This window comes from Prionailurus bengalensis, chromosome D3 (assembly GCF_016509475.1).
Source record: "Prionailurus bengalensis isolate Pbe53 chromosome D3, Fcat_Pben_1.1_paternal_pri, whole genome shotgun sequence".
Lineage (NCBI taxonomy): Eukaryota > Metazoa > Chordata > Mammalia > Carnivora > Felidae > Prionailurus > Prionailurus bengalensis.
The window spans coordinates 79688733-79707983 of record NC_057356.1 but is presented as its reverse complement, the minus strand read 5'-3'; the positions used below and the strand labels follow the sequence as shown (position 1 = coordinate 79707983).

The 19251-nt window shown below is 44.3% G+C and overlaps 1 protein-coding gene across 4 annotated transcripts in view; it reads left to right on the top strand.

The window, feature by feature from the left end:
• The window catches only part of RNF152 (ring finger protein 152), a 78913-nt gene that overhangs the window by 51639 nt on the left and 8023 nt on the right, over positions 1–19251 (top strand). The window lies entirely within an intron of this gene.

Here is a 19251-nt window from a genome sequence, read left to right as displayed (position 1 = left end):
TGGGAATTTAAATTTCTCCCCCCACCCCCCGCCCCCCCAGCATAAGGCTGTTACAAATAATGGTGGAATGAAATTACCTTGTGAATGTTTTATTTTGTAGTAATGGAGGTGTATTTTCAGAGTGAGCACTTAGCTCACTAAGCTAGGTCAACAGGTAAATGTAATTACCTAGGAATTACTAGGTCAACAGGTAAATGTAAATCACACAGAGCTTTGTCAGATAACGACACCCGCCCCTCCTGCTGATGTGTTCTCCCAAGAGCAGTGTGTGAGTGTACCTGGTGTGGGGTGGATTGTTAGAGTCCTTTTTAGTTTAGAGGAATGATCAGTGGCTCTCAAACCTTAGTTGACATCACAATCAGTCCTGGAGTTTTTGCATTGGTACCACACTCCCAAGCACTGATTTATTCAGTGGTCAGTGGACATTATGAGGCATGGGAAATGATTTTATAGAAGTACTAGTTTAACATTTAAGTTTGTTAACCAACACAGTAATCCCTTCCTTTAGCTTACCATTCTAGGAAGAAGTAAATGAAAGCATACTGTTAATGCATGTATCTTAACCATGTTCATGATTCCTGAATTCCCTACAAATACTGGTGACCGTATGTCCTTAATTTTTCAAAAGTGGCCTGATTTCAGTTAGTTTTCATTTAGTCCGTAAGCATTTATTGAGCTCTTACTGGATGGCAGTCATTGCCTTTGTACTAAGGAAAGGATACAGGACAGGCCAGATCCCTGTCCTCAGGTATTCATTCTGCTTTGGGGAGATGCAGATAAACAGGAGTCCTTTGAACCCCTCAGTTGGTCAAACACAGGATGTGAGTAGGTTCCTGCCCTGAAGGAACTCTTTCCAACGGGGGAGACACAAGTAAACAGAATATGAGAACGTAGGAGTGGCGCCTAACCCAGCTAGAGGGGTAAGAGATGCTATCTTGGAATGAGTGGTGGACCTCTGGGCTGGAGTTTTCCAGGCCAGAGAAGGGGATGGCATTCTAAGCTAAGAGAATGATGTGTGTACGGGGCCTTGGAGGCAAGAGAGGCACGTTGCTTTTACAGAAGTGCAAGTGGCTCAGAGTGGCTGGAGGGTGGATTTCAAGCCAGAGCGTGACAAGGACTTGGTTAAGCAATCAAGGGCCACATCAGTTGCTCCAGTGCCTGGTGGTGGTAGGTGCTCAGTAATCCCCTGGATGGCTGATTGCACGAATGACGACTTGCTGATTTGGGGAATAAAGCAGTTTTGCATTAGTGTTTTGCTAACCGCACCCATAATAAAAGGACTTGGTATTCCCAGTGTATATGATATTTCATCTTGTGGATGAATTTTTTTTCAACGCACATGGCAATCAGGTTCTGTTGGGAAGGGTGGCCTGGATGATGTATTGATTGCCCCATTCTGGATTGATGGGCAGAAAGAAACATCTCTGCAAATTGTTGTCATAATGTTTCTGTCTCTTTATCTGCTTATTATAATCCAGCTTCAGGGATAGAAGGCATTTTAAAAATGCATAGTCCCTTTGGCCTTGAGAGCCCTAGAATGCTTCCCATCAGCTGAAGGAAAACCAACAGATGAGACTAACAGCCTGGGCCTCGAGTTCAGTGATGTTAGCTCTAGAATCACTTCCTCAGGAACATGTATTTGTGTGTGAGTCTGTGGTTCTGTGGTTTCATTGATATTCCATTGACGGGAAGACACAGGGATGGCGACAGTTAAAGTGAAGGACGGGAGTTCCTGTGGGCACTGGGACTGGATTGCAGCTGCCAGGGTGGGGGGGTAGAGGGGCAGTGGGAGAGGTAGTGGGAGGGGGGAGGGGGCGGGAAGGATGTGCTGTGCATCACCTTAGATTGGAATTTCTTTGAGGCTTTGCTACCTCTTGCCCCTTTCAATGTAGGTTAGATTCAACCTTGTTTTATTTTAAGTCACTCAGTAATTTGAGAGCATTAGAGAATTATTTTCTGAAATAGACTGGCGGTCTCAATAAACCGATATAATCTGATTCCCATGACCTACATCAGCTAATGGTTTGTGAGACATCTATTTTCATTGAAATTTGTATTTGTTGTTTTCACTCCTATTATTGCTATCTCGCTGCGTTTTAAATTCAAAAGTAGACTTTGGTTAATAGAAAAAAAAATCAACATTGCTTTTAGATCTATGTTGTGACTATTCTGAGAAAGGTAAGTATGAGAATTTTTTTCCACAAGGGATATGAAAACTGAAACTCAGGAAGTTAATTGGTAGATTAAACAGGCTTAATTTAATAGGGTAGTACATGGCTACTTGGGAAATATTTCTGTCTTAGTGAACTAGGATAGCACTTTTCCCTAAATAAGACATTGATTACTATAACTGAACTACTAGCTTAGGACAAATATTGTGTACTCTAAGGATCGATCAATTGATATTTTTATGCTTTAAGTAGTTTTATAGGTAATATGTATAGACATGTATACTTAAAACAAAAATTAAATATCCATGTTGTGAGCAACAGTGAAGACTTTACTACAGAATGATTTTATCCCAACCAAAAAGTATCCTTTTGCATTAGTTAAAAATTATTGTGCTGATCATTACTGATGAATTCAGATGTTTAAGTGACTGTCAATAGTTTAAAAATGTGACAATATTTTACTTCCCCTAAAATTGAATATATTTGATTTTATTATTGTAATAATTATTACAATAATTTGCTTTTAATTATTGTAATAATTACAATAACTCTGTAATAAAACTAGTTTAAGAATTAGGAATTGCGTCTTTGAGTTTCAAAAAAAATGAATCGGATTTTTATGTGGCCTATACGTAAATATTCTTATAGATCATGACACATATATATCCTTACAAGTACATACTATATTTAGAATATGTATTCACATTCTGAAAAGGTTACATAATTAAGAAAATGTTTTGGAACTAAATTTCCTATTTGATCTTTAAGCTTTAACGTTTAACAAGAAAATATTTTTTTATAGAAGTCATTTACATGTAAAGTTTTTTGATAACATGAATCACCGCCTTCTAACAAACTTAGAAATTGTATTTTTACAGTGTCTTTTTGCTTCAAGGGTACTTGGTGAGAGCAGGGTAAGCATGATTGCTTGATTTTTTTTTTTCCCCCTTGAAGCTTAAATACTTTGTGTGTGGTCTTGGATGTAAAAATTTGGATAATCCATAACCTCACATTTTAGTTTGGGGCTGCTTGAATATCCTTTTTTTTTTTTTTTTTTTAAGTTTATTTATTTATTTATTTTGAAAGGGAGAGAAAAAGAGTACAAGCAGGGGAGGGGCAGAGAGAGAGGGGGACAGAATCCCAAGCAGGTTCCACACTGTCAGTGCAAAGCCCCATTCGGGGCTCAAACCCACGAACCGTTTGATCATGACCTGAGCCGAAATCAAGAGTCAGATGCTTAACCAACTGAGCCGCCCAGCTCCCCGGGGAAGTTGAGTAGTCTTCTTATCGAGGTAATAAGAGAGTGAGGGGCAGGTGTGCTTTTATCTGGGTGTTATTTCATAAACGAGTGCCCGCTGTATACCGTCTACTGGGCTTGGCAAGCTTTAGTAATCTGTAAAGATGTGTCTGTTTGAAGAGGAGGGGGGAACTCAAAACTGAATAAGCAAGAGAGAGATGGTGAATCTGAGCATTTCCTTGCACGGAGTTGGTAATCAAGCCAGGGTTTAGAGAGAAAGGAATTTACAAGGCAAAAAATGGCTTGGAGCCTGGTGACAGTTGTTATTGGACAATGTGGTGACCTAATAAACCACTCTAGCCCAGCACCATAGAACCTCATACAAGTATTTTACTGTGCCTTTTCAGAGAGAAGAATTTGAATACTGCTAAGTTTTAATCTTTGTGAAGTTAGACATTTGTGGTTCAGTCTCTTCTCCCCTGTTTTTTCTAGAAGACCCACTAATGAAAATACCCATCTCTTCAATTGTCTAATAATTGACTTGGTGAAATATAACTTCATATAAATAAAATTATGCAGTAATGCTGGTTTCCCAGTGGTTGTCTAAATTTCACATAGAAGTCATGACTTGAGCAGTTAAAAAATTTCAAAATTCACAATGTATTGGCCATTTCTGTAACCCTCAGACCCTGTGCCACATTTCAAGAAGCAGCCCTCCTCAGAAGTCTGACCTCTATCCAGTAGGCTGAACCAGAAACCTGGGGATCTTTCCCTCCCCCACTCTGTGTTACCAAATGGTCTTATCATAGTCACTAACTTGGAAATGTATGCCTGAGCCCTGGTGCTGCTGTGGTCAGCCGCTCATCCTGGGGAACTCAAGGGGGCCAGACGGATCAAAAGCGTAGCTCCTGGCTGGGTTGGCCGACACTGTTGCCAAGCAAATTTGGATAAACTTGTTGTGAGAGAAGCCAATAACTCACGAGATGAGTTTCGAAAAGAGAAAGGGAGAAATGTATTTCAGGTGCTATCAGCCTGGGGAGGCAGCAGGCTCAAGCCATAACAATTGACCTCTATGCCGGCAAGATGTCCATTGGGACTTTATAGGAGAAGTTCAGGAAGATATGTGCAAGAGAGCAGGCAGGGAGCTATGATCACAGGTGGGGGTTGGTATGTATTCAGCACGTGATCACAGGCAGGGAAGGAGGCCTGTGGGGTGTGGTCTTCTAGACATTACCTTGCTATCTGGGCTTTTCTGGCCTGGCGATTAGAATGTTACAGTCATTGTGAGACAGCTGAGTCAGTGCCTCAAGAAAATGTGTTAAGAAATGAACACAGTGGATTTCAGCTAGAGCATGAGTTCAGCTGTCTTGTCTACACTCCCTCTCCTCTCTAATTCTAAGCAGCCTCAAGTCCTCTTCAATTGCTCTTCCCCCTTCCCTCCATCCCCCCCTGACTGCCTTCCAGCCATGACCATCCCCTTCACTTGAACCCCTCCCAATTCATTCCCCAAACTGCTGCCCAAGGAGCTGTACCAACTAATGCACGACGGAATATTACTCAGCCATTAAAAGGAATGAAACTCTGAGAACGTGCCACAACATGGGTGAACCTTGAAAACATGCCTAGTGACATAGGCCAGACACAAATGGACAGCGATATGATTCCACTTTTATGAAGCACCTCGAATAGGCAAATTCATTGAGAAACAAAAGCAGCACAGAGGTTACCAGGGGCTGTGGGGAAGGGGAAGTGGGGAGTTACTGTTCTAGAGTACAGAGTGTCAGGGAGGAAGAAATTCCTATTAGACCTATAAGAAAGACCATTAGTGGGGAAGTAGAGGAGATGTTTGCAACACAAAGGTTGCTCTGATAAGGAGATAAGTTTCTTAGGTAAAGAGAACTCTGTTAACAGCTCTCTTCTTGGTACAAGCAGGCAATTGACAGGGAGGTGAAGAGCATTTCCTGAATCTGTTGGGTTTGGATTGTTTGGTTTTGTTTTTAAGTGTACTTATTTATTTTGAGAGAGAGAGAGAGAAAGTGAGCAGTGGAGGGGCAGAGAGAGAGATGGAGAGAGAGAATCCCAAGCAGACTTCGCTCTGTCAGCATGGAGCCCGACGTGGGACTCGATCCCGTGAACCAGTGGGATCATGACTTGAGCTGAAACCAAGCGTCAGATGACTCTTGAGTCAATTGACCGAGCCACTCAGGCGCCCCTGGATTGCTTTTAACTTGTAATAATCTTCTTCATGTCAAAGTGGCCCATCTTGGGGTGGCCTACCCTTGGCCCCTACAAGAGTTTCTGTTTGCGGTGATGGGAAAGTTCTGGAAACAGTGATGATGGTTACCCACCATTATGACTGCACTGAAGGCCACTGAGTTATATACTTTAAAATGGTTAAAAAGAAAAAAAAGGGAATGCAGTTATGATTGTGATATTCCTCCGCAGTGAAGTCTTCACCAGCCCTGTCACTCACGGGATAAAATGCAAACTCTGAGTAACAGGAAGGGGAGCAGCCATGTTTCCATTCCTTGGAATGGAATCGAATTCCATAGAATAAGATGTGCGGCTCCTGCCTGCCACTGGGCCTTTCTTGGCACCCCTTGCTGAGGATTTGGAAGGAGGAGGGGAAGAGCCCCCGCTGTGGTTTGCTTTCTTTCCTTCCCCATTCCCTTCCTCTTCCCCTCTCTCTCTCGCTGACTTATTTGCCCTCTTTGGGGGCATGTTTTGGTCTCTGTTCCTACTGCCACCTAGTGACCTGGCCCTTCCCAGCCTGCAGGGACAGCTGCTGTGTTCCGGGACCAGAATGCAAAGAAACAGGAAGTGCCATTTTGGCTTTGGGGCCCAACCCGCTTCCTCCAGTCTTGCTTGAGTGTAGCCAAGGCTGTATTTTCAGTCCCACCTGTTTCTTTGTCTGCCTTTCTGTTGGGCTCGGAGCATGGAGGGAAGGGCTGTGCTTAAGTGACCGACTGGTCAACATACTGCTCAGACCACACCGCCTCCCCGTCTTTCAGGCTCTGTTTAGGCCTCCTCTTGTCATCCTCATCAGATAGTCGTCATGCCAGGAGGGGCCACCAGGGTGTCAGGCACTGTTCTAAGTGTTTTACATGCGTTAATCTGAACAACCTCTGAGGTAGGCGCTGTCATTATCACCTTTTACAGACATAATTTGGGTACCGCTGGAGGCCACAGGTTCTGATCACTGCTCCTAACTGCTGGTACTGCCTCGTCTAGGACTCGGTGCTGTCGCGTATGCTGTGTCCTCATCCTTGAAGTTAAAATGCCACCTTTTCCTGAAAAAGTGCTGCGTGCCTTCAGAGTACTGTTTGTTACTCTATGGTTGTCTCTGGGGAATAGGAAGCTGATTCAACACCTTCTTCCCCAAAGCACGGTCCTAGGTCATCTGAAAGGACGCTCAGAATATTACCACTCCCCCTAAACCTACACCTACAGATCAGCTTTTAAATTTGGAAACAGAGTCAAAGATGGAGAAGGGATGGGGCAGGGAGGATGGACTGAGGCACAAAGGGACCGTCTGGGGTGATGGAAAGAGCTTGATTGGCATAGTGGTCACACAGCTATGTACAGTTGTCAAAACTCCTTGAACTGCACACTTAAAATACGTGCATTTTATTGTCAAATATTACTTCAGTGTTGACATAGAAATAAATCTAAGGAAGCAAAGGAGAAATCTTTTGGATTTCTTGTTTGGTTGGGAAGGATGGGTTAATGATCGGTGGCATTTGGTTGCACTACCATTCAATATCCAGTTTGGGGGAGGGGTGTACTTTTTTCTTCCTACCTTGCTTAAGTGGAAAATCAAGTCTCATTGAATTGCTGCAGCTGAATGTCAGGAAAAGCAGAAGTGTAGCACGCAGGCTGACAGCTGACTCCCCCCGTGCCCCCCCCCATGCTGCTTCCTGGGTTTCGTTTAGTGCCGATGCCTTTAGGAATCCTTAGCAACTTCGGTTTGAGACTTATGCCATGAATCATCGAAATTGACAGCAGGGTAGAGAGACTGCAGCCATAAACGCACTCTGCTCAAAGAGAATAATCTTATGAATGGCTTCTGAATAGATTTATTTAAAGAGATAGCCATAAAACCCACCAGGTTTTTCATGTGCTGTTCCTTCCAAATGTTTAATATAGAATGCTTTCTGGGTAATCTGAAGAAATTTAAGAAATATGAATTTTTTAAATATGTAAAAGTAGATGAGTCCCAATAGTTAGATTTTTTTTTTTTTTTTTTTTTTTTTTTTTTTTTTTTTTTTTTGGTTGAGCCAAGACTTTCCTGTCCTGCACCCTTTCTAGCCTTAGGGCACCTCAGATGAGTGGAGCTATCATCATCATACATGTTCCGTGGCACCTGGAAGGAATTCTTTGTATGTCTGGGAAATTTACCCAATGTTCCTTCTTGATAAAGGTGAACGACCATAAGATGCTACAGCGTAAAGCTGAGATTCACCCAGCCGGATCTAAATTTGTCCAGGGGCGCCTGGGTGGCTCAGTCGGTTGAATATCCGACTTCGGCTCAGGTCCTGATCTCACCGTTCGTGGGTTCAGACCCCGCATCGGGCTCTGTGCTGCTGACAGCTCGGAGCCTGGAGCCTGCTTAGGATTCTGTGTCTCCCTCTCTCTCTGCCCCTCCCCCGCTCACACTCTGTCTCTCTCTCACAAGTAAATAAACATGAAAAATTTTTATAAAAAATAAAAATAAAAAATCAATTTGTCCAGCTGTTTCTTGGCCTGCCGTGCCTGTGGAGACGAACAGAGGATTGTGTCCACAGTTAGACCGTCAAGTGGCATTACCATCGTGTCTCTGGAGTTCCATCCAGTTAGGGGTCATCTTTAATCTGGAGCGGTCACGATGAATTCTAGAGTTCTTGCCCATTTTGTTGAAGTACTAGATCTGTATTTCTAAGTGTGAAGGAAGTCTGGAACCCTACCTTTATGCTCTCATGAGTGGTCTTAGTACTTGTTGGGACGGGTGACTGATGGAAATTGTCTATTCTTTGTTCACCTCTCTTCCTTCCTGTTTTTGAGAACAGTCATTTGAAAAGGCATTGCTTCTATAAAGCTGATGTTTTCTTATTGTCTCCCCTGAATAACTATGAAAATATTTTGCCTTCTGTAGCTTGACAGGAACGAGGTGAGACAACGAATGTTAGAGCAGGAAGCTGATGTGAGGATGGGTGTCTGTGGAGTAATATACTGAGTTTAGGGGATGAAGGGCAGGGCTGAGGAGGAATGATGGAGATCTGGGGTCAGCAAACCATGGCCTGTTGGCCAAATCCAGCTTCAGCCTGTTTTTATAAAGGCACTGTTCCTTGTCTGTTGTCTATGACTGCTTCCACAACCTTGACTGCAGAGTTTAGGATTTGTGAATGAGCCTGTATGACCCACAAAGCCTAAAAGCCTTAGATACCTATCTACCTCTTTTTTTTTTTAAATGTTTTTTCATTTTTTGAGAGACAGAGACAGAGCGTGAGCAGCGGAGGGGCAGAAAGAGGGAGACACAGAATCTGAAGCAGGCTCCAGGCTCCGAGCTGTCAGTGCAGAGCCTAAGGTGGGGCTTGAACCCACGAACTGTGAGATCATGACCTGAGCCGAAGTAAACGCTTAACCGACTGAGCCACCCAGGCGCCCCACCTATCTACCTCCTTATAGAAGAAGGTTGTGGGTCCCTGATATAGATAAAATGTATTGGGAACACTTTGAAAAACAAATTGCCTGAAGGCTTCAGTTTGTGCTGGCATTGGTGGTTGGGCAAGAGAAAAAGCATGCAATGCACATGTGTGACTCACATTTTGGAGATGGAAATACATACATAGGAAGTCTGTCTGGGGCCTTCAGGGGTCCCCTGTACCCCGCATGAGAAGAGCAGGGGCTGTGGGGACCCACAGCAGAGAGGAGCCTTGGCTCTCCAAGGAGCTTGCCTACTTAGAGCCTCACGGTCCTTAATGCACAACTCTAAGCGCTCAGACCCTCCTCCCCAGTGATGACCTGATGGGCTGTCTCTAAACTGCCTTGAGGTGCCACCTCAAATCCCTGCTTCTCTTGAGGCTTGGAGGCTCAGAGCCCACACTGCTGTCTGGGGTGATGCCCACATGAATCAGATGTGATGCTTAATCCTAAAAGAAAATGTTGGTGTCCTTCCCTCTGACTCTTCTGTTCTCCAGTGTCGTTGGAGTAGAAAGAACACAGGGCCAGCTGGTAGCCTCCTTCAGTTCCAGCAGCCTCTCTGGCTCTAACAATATCTAACACTATCGCTATCTATCTGTCTATCTATCTATCTATCTATCTATCACCATCTATCTAACACTATCACTAACAGGTAGTGATAGTTCTTTGTTTCGTAGTTCTGTCTAAGCCCTGTGCATGATCCGTTGAACACTACGATTACTTGATAAGCAGCTCCTTTCAGTGCTCTGTCTGCCCTCCCCCCCTCCCCTGTGGATCTCTCTCCGTAGCTCTTCCTTCAGGTGCACATCCAGGCTCCTTGAGGGCAAAGGTTCTAGTTTGCCATAGTGTCCCAGTGCCTTGGGTAATGCTTGGTACACGCTGGGTTCCCAATAAATACTTGCTGAAATGTTTTGCCTTAGTAGATGACCAGCCATTGAGAAGGCTTCAGATTTTTGTTTGTTTTTCATTTCTTTGGCTTTACTTGTATGCCTGACTTGTCAGTTCCTTCAGCTGTACTCAGAATTCTAGGAGTTGGGGTAATTGATCATTTTCCCTTTGTTCTGCCTGCCTGTCTGTCTGATGGCATCTTTTATTATCCCTTCTCTCCAGGGAGCCTGGGGAATCCCATGACAGGTCTTTATATCTCTTCTCTGTGTTTATGAGTGTCTGCAACTTTTCCTTGACCGTTACTTGGTGATCAGAACAAGCAAAGGTGAGGCAGTGTGTCTGATTTATGCCAGCATTAGCCTCTGTGTGAGGGGGACAGCTGTGCGGAATTCTTTTCAAGGGAAAGCTGGGGCCCACCCTCACCCGATAGCAAGTTGGGGTAATAGCGGTATCTTACTTATCTAAGAAGGTTATTGATGAGACATAAGATGGTTTTTCTTTGGACTGTTGCTACAAATTGAAGTTGTGGTTGTTTCTGTTAGCGTGTTAGCTCTAGTTAGACTCATTCGTTAAAGCAGAGGCACAAAAGAAGAAGTTTCTAACGTAAGTTGCCTCCCATTTATTGAGGTGGCCGCTCTCTCACTTAGATGTGCATTCTTACGAGATCATTAACATGATATGTACAAATTATCTGTCAGGTATTATAAGCACAGAATAAACAGCCTGATAACGCTGTCAGGCCATCGGAAACCCAGCAGTGTGAGTGTGTTCAGGTGATAGAACTAGGTTTGCTAGAAGGTACTTTGGGTGATCATCTAGTCTAGCGCCCTCTTAGGTGAAAACACTGCAGCTCGTGGAGAGCTGACTTGCTTAAGGCGACCCATCTGATTAGGGTAGAATTAGAGCTAAAATCCTCACCTCCTGACCCCTAAGAGCAATCAATGAGTGTTTGATAGCTATGGGAAGAAACAAAAACCAATGGTTATTATCACTCATGGCCATTCTGAAATTTGGCTTTAATTCCTAAGATGTTTTGATTCCAATACACTTTGATTTTATTTTTTATTTAAAAAAAAATTTTTTTTTCAACGTTTATTTATTTTGGGGACAGAGAGAGACAGAGCATGAACGGGGGAGGGGCAGAGAGAGAGGGAGACACAGAATCGGAAACAGGCTCCAGGCTCTGAGCCATCAGCCCAGAGCCTGACGCGGGGCTCGAACTCGCAGACCGCGAGATCGTGACCTGGCTGAAGTCGGACGCTTAACCGACTACGCCACCCAGGCGCCCCATTACACTTTGATTTTAAATACGCATTGCCAGATGATGGATGGGTCAGATTCGTTCATCTTTCTTCTGCATAAATGAGATGTGCCAGGGTGAACAACATCTCTGCAGACTGTGGTTCCATCTCAGCTGCTTGGTTGTGTGCATTTTCAGAGGACAGAACTGGCATCTGTCCCGTGGCCTGGTCCATTTGGACTGCAGCAGTCCCAGGGGCTGACCCCGGCATTCTGGCTAACCTGCTGCCCTCTGCCTGCCTAGCCACGGTACCTCTGGCCCACCCTGCCTGCCTCTGCCACCCAGACCAGTCTGGCTCCAGACCATTCCCTGATGCATCTTTCTGGTCACCCAAGACTCATAAGTGACAGTATTCATTTCCTAGATTCCTTACGTCGTTAAATACAGCAGACCAAGGATGGTCAGAGGAGGAAGCAATGCAGATATTCGAGTTTGGGTTGATGGAGTTCTCATCTAAAATTTGTCAGAGTCCCAAAATCCCCTGCCTTCTCCATTAAATCAGAGATAGTTACACCAGTGGGAGTCTGCATGTATTGGGCAACTGTGTCCTGAAAGGATTGCTCTCGGCTGTCAGAGGACGAAAAGTCAGTGACACATCTGTGACTGCCAGGCTATTCCCATTCTTGCCCCTGATGAGAGTGTTTGTGAAGAGCCAATGTAACTAAGTGGTCTTGCCAGCTGAAATACCAAATTAAATGGAACTGTATTTATTTTATTTAATCCCGTTTCCAATCCTTACACTTTCTCAAAGAATGAAGTGAATTATCTGCATCAGAAAGACATGCTCTTTCAAAAGAGTAAGCGAGGCAGGACAGTGTCTAGTTTAATCTTTGACTTTGACTTTTGTTCAGCATAACCATTGAATTTAAGGTCCTCATGGAGTTCATCAGATGGGACAGCTCAAGGTCAGCCAGATGTAATCACTGTCAGTTCATGCCACAGTTCTGAGGGAGGCTTCCCAATTAATGTCACGGCCACAAACCTGAACATTTTTTTTTAATGTTTATTTATCTTTTTGAAAGAGAGAGAGAGAGAGAGAGACAGAATGCGAGTGGGGGAGGGGCAGAGAGAGAGGGAGACATAGAATCCGAAGCAGGCTCCAGGCTCTGAGCCATCAGCACAGAGCCCGATGCAGAGCTGGAACTCACAAAGTCCAAGATCATGACCTAAGCCGAAGTCGGACGCTTAACTGACTGAACCCCCAGGAGTCCCATGTCACAGCCGCAAATCTAAATCAGAATGAATGAAGAGTCTTAAGAGTGCAAGCAGAATAAAACTATCTGCATTACTTACTTCATCGCCTTATTTATCCTTGTATACCTGAACTTGTAACAGCAACTGGGACTATAAAAATTCAGTATTGGAGACCTTTGCTGTTTTACCACCCACTAAATTCATGGTAGCGCTTTATCATGCCCACACCTTTTATAAAGGTGCTTAAAATTATACAGTTGTTTTTAAAAATGAGGAAATTTTATTTTGTGAAAATGGATGGATCAATGTTGTAAAGCATCAGCTATCCACTGCCCCCAAACGACAGCAACATACACAACCCTTTAGTTTTGGGCATCCCCACCCCCACCCCAAATTGCACCTCCCTCTATTTACACAAATCTCAATACATTTTTAAAAGTATTTTAAAACAGGGCATGAGCTAGTATTGCATTCAATGACTATTCAAGGCCTTTGATCTGTATATTGTACTGCTGACATCACTTATGAAACTAAGTACTGTTTTATGAAAATATGTTTGAAAATAAGTTCTATCTTATAAGTCATAATTTTCTTGAGAATGCTCACCTTTAGCTGCTATTCCTCTTTTTGTGATCTGATTTTTGATCTTTACTTCAGAGTCTTTCAAAATAAATGGTAGTGACGTTAAAAATTGTTCTAGTTGGGGCGCCTGGGTGGCTCAGTCGGTTGAGCGTCCAACTTTGGCTCAGGTCATGATCTCACGGCTTGTGGGTTCGAGCCCCGCGTCAGGCTCTGTGCTGACAGCTCAGAGCCTGGAGCCTGCTTCGGATTCTGCGTCTCCCTCTCTCTGTGTCCTTCCCCCACTCCTGCTTTCTCTCTCTCTCTCTCTCTCTCTCTCTCAAAAATAAAATAAAAACATTTAAAAAAATTTAAAAAAAGGATAACTTAAAAAAAAATTCTTCCAGGGTATTTCCACATACACCTGTTTGTACGCATTCCACTAAAGTGCACTTTCCTTTTAAGTGTAATGAGTGTCTTATTTGAGCGTGTATCTTGCTCCTTTAAGGAAATAAACATCAAACTCCAGTTTCTAAAGCTTCCGCCAGTGTGTGCTTTGTGTGTGATGCATTTGGCCAGGATCTCTGAATTTATTTTCCAGCTCACGTGGGCCTCGTTTCCATTCCCTTTCTTCCGTAGTCGACTCACACCTTTCCAGTTTCTGAAGAAAGGGAAATGGGATGAATCACCATTAGCTTCGGTCCATAGCCTCATAAATTTTCTTCTCTTTACCTAACTAATCATCATTATTACTAATTACGCTGCAGAAAATACACCGGAATGCAGTACAGGCTGGCCTACCCTAGAGCAAATCCATGTATAAATCAGAGATGCGGCCTTCAAAATGGCTTGAGTGGCTGGGCATGTAAATTGGAACTGTTTCCCCATTCTGTTCTTATGCTCAGCCTATATTGTAGGGCCTAGCCTTCCTTGGATAGTGTTGGAAATCCAGTGGTAGAATCTAATTTTAAGGGAGCTCAACACCAGTTAGGTGAACCTTACTTGGCACATAAATTCACGAATAAAATCGCCTGTTGGTTTTGTTGAAAAACGATGGTGTGGCGGGTCTTGGGGCACTGCCGAGGCGAACACCGGCATGCCTCCTCCCAAGCTGTTCAAAATGGCAGCTCTCTGAGAGTCAGGAAGCGCTCTCTGGGCAGATGGCGCACAGCACCGGAAGGCGTCTGGGGTCGGGGGGCAGAGAGAGAGCACCAGCACCCTTCACTACAGCACAGTCCTCGAGCTCTTTCAACTCACTTGATCTTCAGTTACACCTCCGTCTTAACTCATTAGCCAGTGACGAAGCAGGCTTCCAGAGGTTAAATGACCTGCTCTCGTGTCACAGCTGATAGTGATAGGGCAAGGATTTGACCCAGGATTCCTTGAGGCCAAAGCCCCTGTTCTTCCTCCTCTGCTAAGCTGCTTCCCGCGTTTTTATATGGAAGTAAGGTAAATAATTTGGCAAGGAGGACGGTTAGTAAATCGGTGGTCACTGTTTTCATTTTGGTGTCAGGAAAACCTTTTTGTTCCAGCTCCGTGTATATTGAAGGTGGTTGTCCTAAAGGCCATGGTTAAGCAAAGCTGCCTCCAGATTCACAAAATTGCAGGAGTCTGTGCTTTTCCGCATACCCCTCCCCGATGTTGTCGTTTCTGTCACCATAGCTCAAAGCTGTCAGTCCTTTGCATGCGCACACATTCGCATCTCCCTGTGGTCTGTCATACTGTGACCTTAGCTCTGTCCACGGGCTTTAATGGTAAGAAGAGATAAGAGCATTTGCCAAGGTTCACCAGCAAACCTTGTGTCTTGTTTTTGTTCTTTAAGAAAAAAAATAAATTCACAGGACACCTGGGTGGCCCTGTCTGTTAAGCATCTGGCTCTTGGTTTCGGCTCAGGTCATGATCTCACGGTTCGTAAGTTCGAGCCCCTCATCCCATTCTGCGCTGACAGCGTGGAGCCTGCTTGGGGTTCTCTCCCTCCCTCTTTGCCCCTCCCCTGCTCACGTGTGCACGCAAAGAAAAAACAAATTCAGTACCTTGTGTATGAGATCAGCAGATTCTACCCTAACTGCTAACATAGTGGGGATTTGCATCCCTCACCCCCCACTGCAGCAGCCCGTGGACGTGCCCCTTTGTGACGCCACACACTACCTTCACCTGCACTGTGGCTGGTGCTCCCTGTGTTGGACGGCGCAGCACAGACCGCCCAGCTTGGAGTCCTCCTGCCTCCTGTGCTCTCTGTTCTCAAAGCAAAGTGTCTCTTGATTCCTCTCCCTCCAAGCTACTAGCTTGCCCCCTCACTTCACACCGTCTCATAAGGGACTCCAGTACTCACACACTAGCACCCTGCAGACTCCAGTATGCCCCTGATACTGCCCTGAAAACGCTCTCAAAAGTACTAATGCCTTTGCGGTCGCCAACACCTAAGGTTCCCTCTCCATAACCTTGTGCTGCTCAGACGTCTTTTTTGCCGGCAATACGTGCTGGGATATGTTGATGGGTTTCCTTCTACTTCTGTCCCAATTCTTCCTTTTGATCAGACTTAGCTATGTGTTCCCCAAGGGTATCTCTCTGTTCTGTTCTGTTCTGTTGTCTCTGGATGACAGTTCTCTGTGGCCATCAGCTGGGTCTCTGAGGTCTAAGCCTGACCCTTGTCTGCAATATCAGCCCCACATTTTCAGCCTTTAAAAAAAGATATGATTATGATTATGATTTTTTATTTTAGAGCACGCAAAAGGAGAAGGGCAGAGAGAATCTTAAGCAGGCTCCACATTCCACACGGAGCCCGCCACAGGGCTCGATCCCACAATCCTGGGATTGGGACCTGAGCCAAAATCAAGAGTTGGCTGCTCAGCTGACTGAGCCACCCACCCAGGCACACCTCAGCTTTACTTATTTATTTATTTTTGACTCTTTCATACCTTCCTGAATAATTTATTCCGTATATCTTCCCCGCACTCAAGTGGAATAGGGCCCAAACAGAACTCATGGTCATTCTCTCGGGATCCCTGTTTCTCTTACGGATGCCACCCTCCTCTCAGACTTCACTTGTGGCTTCTCCCACCACAGCCCTGCATTGCCATACGCGGCCAGCTCCCCACCGGCTTCTCTAGAACCACTCGGCACTTCTCATCTCTTCATCCCAATTGCCACTGTTTCCTTCAACTACTCATTACCTCTCGTCTAATGTTATAATAGCTTCCCAGCAGGTCTTTCCAATCTGTCCTGAATATGACTACCTAATGAATCGCTCTCAGACTCATAACCCTCTGGTGTTTTCCCACTGCCCGCTACAAAGTCCCACATCCTGGGTCTGGTGCTCCAGGCTGCCCACAGTCTGTGGTTTGCGCGTGGCTGTGCTCACGCTCCCCTCTCCTCTCCCTGCAGGACTGTGCTCCCCAGCTGGGCCCGTGGGAGGGTGCTTGCAGGTTCTGTGTGCATTTTGTTTCTTTCAAAGGCATCTATATCTGAGACCTAAACATAACAGCTAAAACTATAAAACTCTTAGAGTGGGCTTTTTAAAAAAAATTTAGAGAGCGCCAGTGGAGGCAGGGCAGAGAGAAAGGGAGATAGAATCCCAAGCAGGCTCCACACTGTCAGTGCAGACCCTGACATGGGGCTCAAACCCACCAACTGGGAGATCAGGACCTGAGTCGAAGTCGGACATTTAACAGACCCAGGTACCCCAGGGTGGGGATTTTTTTTTTTAAGTAGTTAATTGATTAAAAAATATTTTTTAACATTTACTTATTATTGAGAGACAGAGAGAGACAGAACATTAGCATGGGAGGGGCAGAGAGAGGGAGAGACACAGAATCCGAAGCGGGCTCCAGGCTCTGAGCTGTCAGCACAGAGCCTGACGTGAAGCTCGAACTCACAGACTGCGAGATCATGACCTGAGCTGAAGTCAGACACTCAAGCCGACTGAGCCACCCAGGTGCCCCTAATTAATTTTTTAATTTGCATCCAAGGTAGTTAGCATATGGTGCAACAATGATTTCAGGAGTAGATTCCTTAATGCCTCTTACCCATTTAGCCCTTCCCCCCCCCCACAACCCCTCCAGCAAGCCTCTGTTTGTTCTCTATATTTAAGAGTCTCTTGTTTTGTCCTGCTCCCTGTTTTTATATTATTTTTGCTTCCCTTCCTTTGTGTTCATCTGTTTTGTATTTTAAATTCCTCATATGAGTGAAGTCATATGATATTTGTCTTTCTCTGACTAATTTCGCTTAGCATAATGCCCTCTGGTTCCATCCACGTAGTTGCAAATGGCAAGATTTCGTTCTTTTTGACTGCCGACTAATCAGAGTGGGCATTTTTAAGTTACTGTAGTATTAGGAAAAAAGTCCTCTAGCCAGTTGCTGCAGGTTGAGAAATAACTCTGTAATTGCACACACTCTTTCCTTTGCTCACACTGAAAATAAACTGTCCCCTGATTTTTCCATGCCTAAATATCCTCCCTATAACCCAGATTTTTCATTGAATCATTCCTGATTCCTCCAGCTCCCCTAGGGCGTGCATCACTTTGTATTTATATTACAACTGTTTACATACATAAATGGTCATCTCTAGGCTGGGAGTCTCCTATGGGCAGTGATAAGGTCTTAGTTACAAGGGACAAAGACAAATACCATAATGCTTCACATGTGTTAGATGTTCAATAATTTGAATGAATAAATGAGTGGGAGAGGAAATCTATTCGTGTTTTTATTCATACGTAACCTTAAATGGCTTAAGAGTAGGATTTGGATCTGATTTATCCTTATATCCTACAGTAGCTACTAGCATTGTGCTTTGTGCATGATAGATGCTCTATAGATATTTATTTCTTTACTTTTTACTTTTTTCAGCTCTATTGAGGTATGATTGACAAAACTGTTAAGGTGTGCATGGTGGTGATTTGCTACACACACACATTGTGAAAAGACCCCCATCTAACTGATTAACCTGTCAATCACCTAATATATATCTTTTTTCCGGTGACAACACTTAAGGCCTACCCTTAGCAAATTTCCATTATTCAGTAAACATTTCTTGAATCAGTGGATAAAGACGCAGTTGATTATGATACGAACTTCCTGAATGCCGTTACTCTATCTGACTTTCAATAATTGCATTTAGGCACTCTCACTACAGCTAAAATGTTTTACGATACGTCGCTCTTTTTGACTGTCACTGTGAATTTTTGCCAGTGATTATTTTTAACTTTCAGCTTTTTCTGCATTTTTAGTTTTGATTTTTAACCAACCATGTTGTTGGCAAGGAGTACCCTCTTAATTTCACAAAGGAAGTTAGAAAAAGGTTTGCTTTTTAAGAAGCACGTGCAGGAGCTTTTCCGTGTCATTAGCTCGTGGCTCTGGGGGCAGGTGGGGTTCTTGGACTAGCAGTTATTTCTGCAATAGTGGTTGGGTCGTTCCTTCCGGAGTCACCGTGACTCCATCCAGAGACGCGTAATTTGGATGCTTTCAACAGGAAACAGGGTTGGGCAGCCTTCGTTGAAACACTGGCACACTAGCGGGTTCTTCAAACCCCGGTTAAGTTGCTCTGCCTCCTTTTGAGACCAGGAGGCTAACACTGTTTTTGCTGTTACTGTTTTATGGTGGGGGGCTGCCTACCATCTTCTCTGACAGCCTTTCACTACTTAATACTTGGTTACGACTGGCGAGTTAATAGTATTTGCTTGGGGTCCCGTTGCCGGATGCAAGCCTAAACAGTAATGAAATTAGAATTGACTGAAAGATACAAGTGGTCTTTATGTGCGTTTGTGATGCCGCTGCCTGAAGGTGCGATGCTACTGCTGGTTTTTGTTGCCGTGGGTTTGGGGTTTTGTTCTGTTTTTGTCTCCTTTAAAACCAGATGACAAGAATTACTTTGTTTCAATGATTTGGTGGGGAAAAACTAACAGATGCCTGTGTGTGCTGCTTTTTGGAGGCATCGTTTTAATTTCCTATGAGAGAGGAATAGTTCTAGCCTGTATAAAATGAGCGAGCTAGTTACATGGAGTCCCTAGGTTTGGGAAGTTGCCTGAATCTAGCAATGAATACTTACAGTAGGGTAAGTAGTGTCAGGAAAAGAAGACCAGAGGGCCTAAGGAAAGACCTTGACTTTTAGGAAATGCTAGAAACTTACTGAAAACAGGAGAATTTCTCCAGTGTATTTTAGAAGAACAACCCAGGGTCCACTGAAATACACAGAACGGGATCAAGACTCCCCCTTTATCAAACATATG